This window comes from Schistocerca americana, chromosome 2 (assembly GCF_021461395.2).
Source record: "Schistocerca americana isolate TAMUIC-IGC-003095 chromosome 2, iqSchAmer2.1, whole genome shotgun sequence".
In the NCBI taxonomy this organism is placed as follows: Eukaryota; Metazoa; Arthropoda; class Insecta; order Orthoptera; family Acrididae; genus Schistocerca; species Schistocerca americana.
Genome location: NC_060120.1, coordinates 1,091,455,835 through 1,091,469,797, shown reverse-complemented (window position 1 = coordinate 1,091,469,797; position 13,963 = coordinate 1,091,455,835).

Here is a 13,963-nt window from a genome sequence, read left to right as displayed (position 1 = left end):
TCGTCAATAAGAATGTCCAAGGGATACAGTAAACCTGAAGTGAAGCATCGGAATCTAAAACTGGACTCACAGGTCAGGTTCAAATCATAGAAAAAGAGAGTGTCAGTCGTCTTGCACTTAAGTCGGAATTGTGCCTTATGTATTAAATTCGGATGCAATTTCTGTGTTTCATCGTCAATAGGAAGGTCGAATGTATACAGTAAACCTGACGTGAAGCATCGGAATCTAAAACTGGACTCACAGGAGAGGTTCAAATCATAGAAAGTTAGAGTGTCAGTCCTCTTGTACTTAAGTCGGCATTGTGCCTTTTGTATTAAATTCGGATGCAATTTCTTTGTTTCATCGTCAGTAAGAAGGTACACGGGATACAGTAAACCTGAAGTGAAGCATCAGGATCTAAAACTGGACTCACAGGAGAGGTTCAAATCATAGAAAGTGAGAGTGTCAGTCCTCTTGTACTTAAGTCGGCATTGTGCCTTTTGTATTAATTTCGGATGCAATTTCTGTGTTTCATCGTCAATAAGAACGTCCAAGGTATACAGTATAAGTGAAGTGAAGCATTGGAATCTAAAACTGGACTCACAGGAGAGGTTCAAAACATAGAAAGTGAGAGTGTCAGTCCTCTCGTACCTAAGTCGGCATTGTGCTTTTTGTATTAAATTCTAATGCAATGTCTGTGTTTCAGCGTGAATAAGAATGTCCAAGGGATACAGTAAACTTGAAGTCAAGCATCGGAATCTAAATCTGGACTCACAGGAGAGGTTCAAATCATAGAAAGTTAGAGTGTCAGTCATCTTGTACTTAAGACGGCATTGTGCCTTTTGTATTAATTTCGGATGCAATTTCTGTGTTTCATCGTCAATAAGAACGTCCAAGGTATACAGTATAACTGAAGTGAAGCATCGGAATCTAAAACTGGACTCACAGGAGAGCTTCAAATCATAGAAAGTGAGAGTGTCAGTCCTCTTGTTCTTAAGTCGGCATTGTGCCTTTTGTATTAAATTCGGATGCAATTTCTGTGTTTCATCGTCAATAAGAAGGTCCAAGGTATAACGGAAACCTGAAGTGAAGCATCGGGATTAAAACTGGACTCACAGGAGAGGTTCAAATCATAGAATGTTAGAGTGTCAGTCCTCTTGTACTTAAGTCGGCGTAGTGCCTTTTTTTAAAATTCGGATGCAATTTTTTTGTTTCATCGTCAGTGAGAAGCTACAAGGGATACAGTAAACCTGAAGTGAAGCATCGGAATCTAAAACTGGACTCACAGGAGAGGTTCATATCATACAAAGTGAGAGTGTCAGTCCTCTTGTACTTAAGTCGGCATTGTGCCTTTTGAATTTAATTCCGATGCAATTTCTGTGTTTCATCGTCAATAAGACGTTCCGAGGTATACAGTAAACCTGAAGTGAAGCATCGGAATCTAAAACTGGATACACAGGAGCGGTTCAAATCATAGAAAATGAGAGTGTCAGTCCTCTTGTTCTTAAGTCGGCATTGTGCCTTTTGTATTAAATTCGGATGCAATTTCTGTGTTTCATCGTCAATAAGAAGGTCCAAGGTATAACGGAAACCTGAAGTGAAGCATCGGAATTAAAACTGGACTCACAGGAGAGGTTCAAATCATAGAATGTTAGAGTGTCAGTCCTCTTGTACTTAAGTCGGCATTGTGCCGTTTGGATTAAATTCGGATGCATTTTCTGTGTTTCATCGTCAATAGGAAGGTCCAAGGTATACAGTAAACCTGAAGTGAAGCATCGGAATCTAAAACTGGACTCACAGGGGAGGTTCAAAGCATAGAAAGTGAGAGTGTCAGTCCTCTCGTACTTAAGTCGGCATTGTGACTTTGTATTAGGTTCGGATGCAATGTCTGTAATTCATCGTCAATAAGAAGGTCCAAGGGATGCAGTAAACCTGAAGTGAAACGTCGGAATATAAAACTGGACTCACAGGAGACGTTCAAATGATAGAAAGTTAGAGTGTCAGTCCTCTTGAATTTAAGTCGGCATTGCGCCTTTTGATTTTAATTCTGATGCAATTTTTGTGTTTCATCGTCAATAAGAAGGTCCAAGGTATACAGTAAACCTGAAGTGAAGCATCAGAATCTAAAACTGGACTCACAGGACAGGTTCAAATCATAGAAAAAGAGAGAGTCAGTCGTCTTGTACTTAAGTCGCCATTGTGCCTTTTGAATTTAATTCCGATGCAATTTCTGTGCCTCATCGTCAATAAGAAGGTACAACGTACACAGTAAACCTGAAGTGAAGCATCGGAATCTAAAACTGGACTCACAGGAGAGGTTCAAATCATAGAAAGATAGAGTGTCAGTCCTCTTGTACTTAAGTCGGCATTGTGCCTTTTGTATTAAATTCGGATGCAATTTCTTTGTTTCATCGTCAGTAAGAAGGTACAAGGGATACAGTAAACCTGAAGTGAAGCATCGGAATCTAAAACTGGACTCACAGGAGAGGTTCAAATCATAGAAAGTGTGAGTGTCAGTCCTCTTGTACTTAAGTCGGCATTGTGCCTTTTGTATCAAATTCGGATGCAATTTCTGTGTTTCTTCGTCAATAAGAATGTCCAAGGGATACAGTAAACCTGAAGTGAAGCATCGGAATCTAAAACTGGACTCACAGGTCAGGTTCAAATCATAGAAAAAGAGAGCGTCAGTCGTCTTCTACTTAAGTCGGAATTGTGCCTTATGTATTAAATTCGGATGCAATTTCTGTGTTTCATCGTCAATAAGAAGGTCCAAGGGATACAGTAAACCTGAAGTGAAGCATCGGAATCTAAAACTGGACTCACAGCAGAGGTTCAAATCATAGAAAGTTAAAGTGTCTATCCTCTTGTACTTAAGTCGGCATTGTGCCTTTTGTATTAAATTCGGATGCAATTTCTTTGTTTCATCGTCAGTAAGAAAGTACAAGGGATACAGTAAACCTGAAGTGAAGCATCGGAATCTAAAACTGGACTCACAGGAGAGGTTCAAATCATAGAAAGTGTGAGTGTCAGTCCTCTTGTACTTAAGTCGGCATTGTGCCTATTGTATTAAATTCGGATGCAATTTCTGTTTCATCGTCGATAAGAAGGTCCAATTGATACAGTAAACCTGAAGTGAAGCATCGGAATCTAAAACTGGACTCACAGGAGCGGTTCAAATCATAGAAAGTTATAGTGTCAGTCAACTTGTACTTAAGTCGGCATTGTGCCTTTGATATTAAATTCGGATGCAATTTCTGTGTTTCATCGTCAATAGGAAGGTCGAAGGTATACAGCAAACCTGAAGTGAAGCATCGGAATCTAAATCTGCACTCACAGGATAGGTTCAAATCATAGAAAGTTAGAGTGTCAGTCGTCTTGTACTTAAGTCGGCATTGTGCCTTTTGTTTTAAATTCGGATGCAATTTCTGTGTTTCATCGTCGATAAGAAGGTCCAAGGTATACAGTATAAGTGAAGTGATGCATTTAAATCTAAAACTGGACTCACAGGAGGAGTTCAAAACATAGAAAGTGAGAGTGTCAGTCCTCTCGTACTTAAGTCGGCATTGTGCCTTTTGTATTAAATTCGAATGCAATGTCTGTGTTTCATCGTCATCAAGAAGGTCCAAGGGATACAGTAAACCTGAAGTGAAGCATTGGAATCTAAATCTGAACTCACAGGTCATATTATAATTATAGAAAGCGAGAGTGTCAGTCGTCTTGTACTGAAGTCGGCATTGTGCCTTTTGTATTAAATTCGGATGCAATTTCTGTGTTTCATCGTCAATAGGAAGGTCGAAGGTATACAGTAAACCTGAAGTGAAGCATCGGAATCTAAATCTGCACTCACAGGATAGGTTCAAATCATATAAAGTTAGAGTGTCAGTCGTCTTGTACTTAATTCGGCATTGTGCCTTTTGTATTAAATTCGGATGCAATTTCTGTGTTTCATCGTCAATAAGAAGGTCCAAGGTAAACAGTATAAGTGAAGTGAAGCATGGGAATCTAAAACTGGGCTCACAGGAGAGGTTCAGATCATAGAAAGTGAGAGTGTAAGTCCTGTTGTACTTAAGTCGGCATTGTGCCGTTTGGATTAAATTCGGATGCAATTTCTGTGTTTCATCGTCAATAAGAAGGTCCAACGGATACAGTAAACCAGAAGTGAAACGTCGGAATATAAAACTGGACTCACAGGAGACGTTCAAATCATAGAATGTTAGAGTGTCAGTCCTCTTGTACTTAAGTCGGCATTGTGCCTTTTGATTTTAATTCTGATGCAATTTTTGTGTTTCATCGTCAATATGAAGGTACAAGGTACACAGTAAACCTGAAGTGAAGCATCAGAATCTAAAACTGGACTCACAGGACAGGTTTAAATCATAGACAAAGAGAGTGTCAGTCCTCTTGTACTTAAGTCGGCATTGTGCCGTTTGGATTAAATTCGGATGCAATTTCTGTGTTTCATCGTCAATAAGAAGGTCCAAGGGATATAGTAAACCTGAAGTGAAGCATCGGAATCTAAAACTGGACTCACAGGTCAGGTTCAAATCATAGAAAAAGAGAGTGTCAGTCGTCTTTTACTTAAGTCGGAATTGTGCCTTATGTATTAAATTCGGATGCAATTTCTGTGCTTCATCGTCAATAGGAAGGTCGAATGTATACAGTAAACCTGAAGTGAAGCATCGGAATCTAAAACTAAACTCACAGGAGCGGTTCAAATCATAGAATGTTAGAGTGTCAGTCCTCTCGTACTTAAGTCGGCGTTGTGCCTTTTTTTAAAATTCGGATGCAATTTCTTTGTTTCATCGTCAATAGGAAGGTCTAAGGTATACAGTAAACCTGAAGTGAAGCATCGGAATCTAAAACTGGACTCACAGGAGAGGTTCAAAGCATAGAAAGTGAGAGTTTCAGTCCTCTCGTACTTAAGTCGGCATTGTGACTTTGTATTAAGATCGGATGCAATGTCTGTGTTTCATCGTCAATAAGAAGGTCCAAGGGATACAGTAAACCTGAAGCGAAGCATCGGAATCTAAAACTGGACTCACAGGAGATATTCAAATCATAGAAAGTGAGAGTGTCAGTCGTCTTGTACTTAAGTCGGTATTGAGCCTTTTGTATTAAATTCGGATGCAATTTCTGTGTCTCATCGTCAATAAGAAGGTCCAAGGTATACAGTATAAGTGAAGTGAAGCATTGGAATCTAAAACTGGACTCACAGGAGAGGTTCAAATCATAGAAAGTGAGAGTGTCAGTCCCCCTGTACTTAAGTCAGGATTGTGCCCTTTGTATTAAATTCGGATGCAATTTCTGTGTTTCATCGTCAATAAGATGGTCCAACGGATACAGTAATCCTGAAGTGAATCATCGGAATCTAAAACTGGACTCACAGCAGAGGTTCAAATCATAGAAAGTTAGAGTGTCAGTCCTCTTGTACTTAAGTCGGCATTGTGCCTTTTGTATTAAATTCGGATGCAATTTCTTTGTTTCACCGTCAGTAAGAAGGTACAAGGGATACAGTAAACCTGAAGTGAAGCATCGGAATCTAAAACTGGACTCACAGGAGAGGTTCAAATCATAGAAAGTGTGAGTGTCAGTCCTCTTGTACTTAAGTCGGCATTGTGCCTATTGTATTAAATTCGGATGCAATTTCTGTTTCATCGTCAATAAGAAGGTCCAAGGGATACAGTAAACCTGAAGTGAAGCATCGGAATCTAAAACTGGACTCACAGGAGCGGTTCAAATCATAGAAAGTTATAGTGTCAGTCCTCTTGTACTTAAGTCGGCATTGTGCCTTTTGTTTTAAATTCGGATCCAATTTCTGTGTTTCATCGTCAGTAAGAAAGTCCAAGGGACACAGTAAACCTGAAGTGAAGCATCGGAATCTAAAACTGGACTCACAGGACAGGTTCAAATCGTTGAAAAAGAGAGTGTCACTCGTCTTGTACTTAAGCCGGCATTGTGCCTTATGTATTAAATTCGGATCCAATTTCTGTAATTCATTGTCAATAGGAAGGTCGAAGGTATACGGTAAACATGAAGTGAAGCATCGGAATCTAAAACTGGACTCACAGGAGAGGTTCAAATCATAGAAAGTGAGAGTGTCAGTCCTCTTGTACTTAAGTCGTCATTGTGCTTTTTGTATTAAATTCGGATGCAATTTCCGTGTTTCAGCGTCAATAAGAAGGTCCAAGGTATACAGTAAACCAGAAGTGAAGCATCGGAATCTAAAACTGGACTGACAGGAGAGGGTCAAATCATAGAAAGTGAGAGTGTGAGTCCTCTCGTACCTAAGTTGGCATTGTGCCTTTTGTATTAAATTCGGATGCTATTTCTGTGTTTCATCGTCAATAAGAAGGTCTAAGGGATACAGTAAACCTGAAGTGAAGCATCGGAATCTAAACCTAAACTCACAGGAGATGTTCAAATCATAGAAAGTGAGAGTGTCAGTCGTCTTGTACTTAAGTCGGCATTGTGCCTTTTGTATTCAATTCGGATGCAATTTCTGTGTTTCATCGTCAATAGGCAGGTCGAGGGTATACAGTAAACCTGAAGTGAAGCATCGGAATCTAAATCTGGACTCACAGGAGAGGTTCAAATCATAGAAAGTTAGAGTGTCAGTCATCTTGTACTTAAGTCGGCATTGTGCCTTTTGTATTAAATTCGGATGCAATTTCTGTGTTTCATCGTCAATAAGAAAGTCCAAGGTATACAGTATAACTGAAGTGAAGCATCGGAATCTAAAACTGGACTCACAGGTGAGGTTCAAATCATAGAAACTGAGAGTGTCAGTCCTCTTGTACTTAAGTCGGCATTGTGCCTTTTGTATTAAATTCGGATGCAATTTCTGTGTTTCTTCGTCAATAAGAAGGTCCAAGGTATAACGGAAACCTGAAGTGAAGCATCGGAATTAAACAGGACTCACAGGAGAGGTTCAAATCATAGAAAGTTAGAGTGTCAGTAATCTTGTACTTAAGTCGGCATTGTGCCCTTTGTATTACATTCGGATGCAATTTCTTTGTTTCATCGTCAATAAGAAGGTACAAGGGATACAGTTAACTTGAAGTGAAGCATCGGAATCTAAAACTGGACTCACAGTAGAGGTTCATATCATAGAAAGTGAGAGTGTTAGTTCTCTTGTACTTAAGTCAGCATTGTGCCGTTTGTATTACATTCGGATGCAATTTCTGCGTTTCATCGTCAATAAGAAGGTCCAAGGGATACTGTAAACCTGAAGTGAAGCATCGGAATCTAAAACTGGACTCACAGGAGAGGTTCAAATCATAGAAATTTAGAGTGTCAGTCCTCTTGTACTTAGGTCGGCATTGTGCATTTTGAATTTAATTCCGATGCAATTTCTGTGTTTCATCGTCAATAGGAAGTTCCGAGGTATACAGTAAACCTGAAGGGAAGCATCGGAATCTAAAACTGGACTCACAGGAGACGTTCAAATCATAGAAAATTAGAGTGTCAGTCCTCTTGTATTTATGTTGGCATTGTGCCTTTTGTATTAAATTCGGATGCAATTTCTGTGTTTCATCGTCAATAAGAAGGTCCAAGGGATACAGTAAACCTGAAGTAAAGCATCGGAATCTAAAACTGGACTCACAGGAGAGGTTCAAATCATAGAAAGTTAGAGTGTCAGTCCTCTTGTACTTAAGTCTGCATTGTGCCTTTTGATTTTAATTCTGATGCAATTTTACTGTTTCATCGTCAATAAGAAGGTCCAAGGTATACAGTAAACCTCAAGTGAAGCATCGGAATCAAAAACTGGACTCACAGGAGAGGTTCAAACCATAGAAAGTTAGAGTGTCAGTCCTATTGTACTTAAGTTGGCATTGTGCTTTTTCTATTAAATTCGGATGCAATTTCTGTGTTTCATCGTCAATCAGAAGGTCCAAGGGACACAGGAAACGTTAAGTGAGGCCTCGGAATCGAAAACTGGTCTCACAGGAGAGGTTCAAATCATAGAAAGTGAGAGTGTCAGCCCTCTTGTATTTATGTCGGCATTGTGCCTTCTGTATTAAATTCGGATGCAAATTCTGTGTTTCATCGTCAATCAGAAGGTCCAAGGGACACAGGAAACCTTAAGTGAGGCATCGGAATCGAAAACTGGTCTCACAGGAGACGTTCAAATCATAGAAAGTTAAAGTGTCACTCCTCTTGTACTTAAGTCGGCATTGTGCAATTTGTATTAAATTCGGATGCTGTTTCTGTGTTTCATCGTCAATAAGAAGGTCCAAGGTATACAGTAAACGTGAAGTGAAGCATCGGAATCTAAAACTGGACTCACAGGAGAGGTTCAAATCATAGAATGTGTGAGTGTCAGTGGTCTTGTACTTAAGTCGGCATTGTGCCATTTGTATTAAATTCGGATGCAATTTCTGTGTTTCATCGTCAATGAGAAGGTCCAAGGTATACAGGAAACCTGAAGTGAAGCATCGGAAACTAGAACTGGACTCACAGGAGAGGTTCAAATCATAGAAAGTTAGCGTGTCAGTCCTCTTGTACTTATTTCGGCATTGGGCCTTTTATATTAAATTCGGATGCAATTTCAGAGTTTCATCGTCAATAAGAAGGTACAAGAGATACAGTAAACCTGAAGTGATGTATCGGAATCTAATACTGGACTCGCAGGATACGTTCAAATCATAGAAACTGAGAGTGTCAGTCCACTTTTACTTAAGTCGGCATTGTGCCTTTTGTATTAAATTCGGATGCAATTTCTGCGTTTCATCGTCAATAAGAAGGTTTAAGGGATATAGTAAACCTAAAGTGAAGCACCGGAATCTAAAACTGGACTCACAGGTGAGGTTCAAATCATAGAAGGTGAGACTGTCAGTCCTCTTGTACTTAAGTCGGCATTGTGCCTTTTGTACTAAATTTGGATGAAATTTCTGTGTTTCATCGTCAATAAGAAGGTCCAAGGGATACAGTAAACCTGAAGTGAAGCATCGGAATATGAAACTGGACTCACTGGAGCGGTTCAAATCATAGAAAGTTATAGTGTCTGTCCTCTTGTACTTAAGTCGGCATTGTGCCTATTGTATTAAATTCGGATGCAATTTCTGTGTTTCATCGTCAATAAGAAGGTCCAAGGGATACAGTAAACCTGAAGTGAAGCATCGGAATCTAAAACTGGACTCACAGGAGAGATTCAAATCATGGAAAGTGAGAGTGTCAGTCCTCTTGTACTTAAGTCGGCATTGTGCCTTTTGTATTAACTTCGGATGCAATTTCTGTGTTTCATCGTCAATAAGGTGGTCCAAGGGATACATTAAACCTGAAGTGAGGCATCGGAATACAAAACTGGACTCACAGGAGAGGTTCAAATCATAGAAAGTGAGAGTGACATTCCTCTTGTACTAAAGTGGGCATTGTGAAATTTGAATTAAATTCGGATGCAATTTCTGTGTTTCATCGTCAATAAGGTGGTCCAAGGGATACAGTAAACCTGAAGTGAAGCATCGGAATCTAAAACTGGACTCACAGGAGAGGTTTAAATCATAGAAAGTTAGAGTGTCAGTCCTCTTGTACTTAAGTCGGCATTGTCCTTTTTGTATTACATTCCGATGCAATTTCTTTGTTTCATCGTCGTTAAGAAGGTACAAGGTATACTGTAAACCTGAAGTGAAGCATCGGATTCTAAAACTGGACACACAGGAGAGGTTCAAATCATAGAAAGTGAGAGTGTCAGTCATCTTGTACTTAAGTGGGCATTGTGCATTTTGTATTAAATTCGGATGCAATTTCTGTGTTTCATCGTCAATAAGAAGGTCCAAGGGATACAGTAAACCTGAAGTGAAGCATCGGAATCTAAAACTGGACTCACAGGAGAGGTTCAAATCATAGAAAGTGAGAGAGTCAGTCCTCTTGTACTTAAGTGGGCATTGTGCCTTTTGTATTAAATTCGGATGCAATTTCTGTGTTTCATCGTCTATAAGAAGGTCCAAGATATACAGGAGACCTGAAGTGAAGCATCGGAATAGAAAAATGGACTCCCAGGAGAGGTTCAAACCACAGAAAGTTAGTGTGTCAGTCCTCTTGTACTTAAGTCGGCATTGGGCCTTTTATAATAAATTGGGATGCAATTTCTGTGCTTCATCGTCAACAAGAAGGTTCCAGGGATACAGTAAACCTGAAGTGAAGCATCGGAATCTAAAACTGGACTCACAGGAGAGGTTCAAATCATAGAATGTTAGAGTGTCAGTCCTCTTATACTTAAGTCGGCATTGTGCCTTTTGTATTAAATTCGGATGCAATTTCTGTGTTTCATCGTCAATAAGAAGGTCCAAGGGATACAGTAAACCTGAAGTGATGCATCGGAATCTAAAACTGGACTCACAGGAGAGGTTCAAATCATAGAAAGCTAGAGTGTCAGTCCTCTTGTACTTATGTCGGCATTGTGCCTTTTGTATTAAATTCGGATGCAATTTCTGTGTTTCATCGTCAATAAGAAGGTCCAATGTATACAGTAAACCTGAAGTGAAGCATCGGAATCTAAAACTGGACTCACTGGAGAGGTTCAAATCATAGAATGTGAGACTGTCAGTCCTATTGTACTTAAGTCGGCATTGTGCCTTTTGTATTAAATTCGGATGCAATTTCTGTGTTTCATCGTCAATAAGAGGGTCCAAGGGGGACAGTAAACCTGAAGTGAAGCGTCGGAATCTAACACTGGACTCACAGGAGAGGCTCAAATCATAGAAAGTTAGAGCGTCAGTCCTCTTGTACTTAAGTTGGCATTGTGCCATTTGTATTAAATTCGGATGCAATTTTTGTGTTTCATCGTCAATAAGAAGGTCCAAGGTATACAGTAAACCTGAAGTGAAGCTTCGGAATCTAAAACTGGACTCACAGGAGAGGTTCAAATCATCGAAAGTGAGAGTGTCAGTCCTCTTGTACTTAAGTCAGCATTGTGCCTTTTGTATTAAATTCGGATGCTATATCTGTGTTTCATCGTCAATTAGAAGGTCCAAGGTATACAGGAAACCTGAAGTGAAGCATCGGAATCTGAAACTGGACTCACAGGAGAGGTTCAAATCATAGAAAATTTGTGTGTCAGTCCTTTTGTACCTAATTCGGCATTGGGCCTTTTATATTAAATTCGGATGCTATTTCTGTGTTTCATCGTCAATAAGAAGGTACAAGGGATACAGTAAACCTGAAGTGAAGCATCCGAATCTAAAACTGGACTCACAGGAGAGGTTCAAATCATAGAAAGTGAGAGTGTCAGTGCTCTTGTACTTAAATCGGCATTGTGCCTTTTGTATTAAATTCCGATGCAATGTCTGTGTTTCGTCGACAGTAAGAAGGTCCAAGGGATACAGTAAACCTGAAGTGAAGCATCGGAATCTAAAACTTGACTCACAAGAGAAGTTCAAATCATAGAAAGTTAGAGTGTCAGTCCTCTTGTACTTAAGTCGGCATTGTGCTTTGGTATTAAATTCGGATGCAAGTTCTGTTTTTCATCGTCAATAAGAAGGTCCAAGGTATACAGTAAACTTGAAGTGAAGCATCGGAATCTAAAACTGGACTCACAGGATACGTTCAAATCATAGCAAGTGAGAGTTTCTGTCCTCGTTTACATAGGTCGGCCTTGTGCCTTTTATATTAAATTCGGATGCAATTTCTGTGTTTCATCGTCAATAAGAAGGTCCAAGGGATACAGTAAACCTGAAGTGAAGCATCGGAATCTAAAACTGGACTCACAGGAGAGGTTCAAATCATAGAAAGTGAGAGTGTCAGTCCTCTTGTATTTATGTCGGCATTGTGCCTTCTGTATTAAATTCGGATGCAAATTCTGTGTTTCATCGTCAATCAGAAGGTCCAAGGGACACAGGAAACCTTAAGTGAGGCATCGGAATCGAAAACTGGTCTCACAGGAGACGTTCAAATCATAGAAAGTTAAAGTGTCACTCCTCTTGTACTTAAGTCGGCATTGTGCAATTTGTATTAAATTCGGATGCTGTTTCTGTGTTTCATCGTCAATAAGAAGGTCCAAGGTATACAGTAAACGTGAAGTGAAGCATCGGAATCTAAAACTGGACTCACAGGAGAGGTTCAAATCATAGAATGTGTGAGTGTCAGTGGCCTTGTACTTAAGTCGGCATTGTGCCATTTGTATTAAATTCGGATGCAATTTCTGTGTTTCATCGTCAATGAGAAGGTCCAAGGTATACAGGAAACCTGAAGTGAAGCATCGGAAACTAGAACTGGACTCACAGGAGAGGTTCAAATCATAGAAAGTTAGCGTGTCAGTCCTCTTGTACTTATTTCGGCATTGGGCCTTTTATATTAAATTCGGATGCAATTTCAGAGTTTCATCGTCAATAAGAAGGTACAAGAGATACAGTAAACCTGAAGTGATGTATCGGAATCTAATACTGGACTCGCAGGATACGTTCAAATCATAGAAACTGAGAGTGTCAGTCCACTTTTACTTAAGTCGGCATTGTGCCTTTTGTATTAAATTCGGATGCAATTTCTGCGTTTCATCGTCAATAAGAAGGTTTAAGGGATATAGTAAACCTAAAGTGAAGCACCGGAATCTAAAACTGGACTCACAGGTGAGGTTCAAATCATAGACGGTGAGACTGTCAGTCCTCTTGTACTTAAGTCGGCATTGTGCCTTTTGTACTAAATTTGGATGAAATTTCTGTGTTTCATCGTCAATAAGAAGGTCCAAGGGATACAGTAAACCTGAAGTGAAGCATCGGAATATGAAACTGGACTCACTGGAGCGGTTCAAATCATAGAAAGTTATAGTGTCTGTCCTCTTGTACTTAAGTCGGCATTGTGCCTATTGTATTAAATTCGGATGCAATTTCTGTGTTTCATCGTCAATAAGAAGGTCCAAGGGATACAGTAAACCTGAAGTGAAGCATCGGAATCTAAAACTGGACTCACAGGAGAGATTCAAATCATGGAAAGTGAGAGTGTCAGTCCTCTTGTACTTAAGTCGGCATTGTGCCTTTTGTATTAACTTCGGATGCAATTTCTGTGTTTCATCGTCAATAAGGTGGTCCAAGGGATACATTAAACCTGAAGTGAGGCATCGGAATACAAAACTGGACTCACAGGAGAGGTTCAAATCATAGAAAGTGAGAGTGACATTCCTCTTGTACTAAAGTGGGCATTGTGAATTTTGAATTAAATTCGGATGCAATTTCTGTGTTTCATCGTCAATAAGGTGGTCCAAGGGATACAGTAAACCTGAAGTGAAGCATCGGAATCTAAAACTGGACTCACAGGAGAGGTTTAAATCATAGAAAGTTAGAGTGTCAGTCCTCTTGTACTTAAGTCGGCATTGTCCTTTTTGTATTACATTCCGATGCAATTTCTTTGTTTCATCGTCGTTAAGAAGGTACAAGGTATACTGTAAACCTGAAGTGAAGCATCGGATTCTAAAACTGGACACACAGGAGAGGTTCAAATCATAGAAAGTGAGAGTGTCAGTCCTCTTGTACTTAAGTGGGCATTGTGCATTTTGTATTAAATTCGGATGCAATTTCTGTGTTTCATCGTCAATAAGAAGGTCCAAGGGATACAGTAAACCTGAAGTGAAGCATCGGAATCTAAAACTGGACTCACAGGAGAGGTTCAAATCATAGAAAGTGAGAGAGTCAGTCCTCTTGTACTTAAGTGGGCATTGTGCCTTTTGTATTAAATTCGGATGCAATTTCTGTGTTTCATCGTCAATAAGAAGGTCCAAGATATACAGGAGACCTGAAGTGAAGCATCGGAATAGAAAAATGGACTCCCAGGAGAGGTTCAAACCACAGAAAGTTAGTGTGTCAGTCCTCTTGTACTTAAGTCGGCATTGGGCCTTTTATAATAAATTGGGATGCAATTTCTGTGCTTCATCGTCAACAAGAAGGTTCCAGGGATACAGTAAACCTGAAGTGAAGCATCGGAATCTAAAACTGGACTCACAGGAGAGGTTCAAATCATAGAATGTTAGAGTGTCAGTCCTCTTATACTTAAGTCG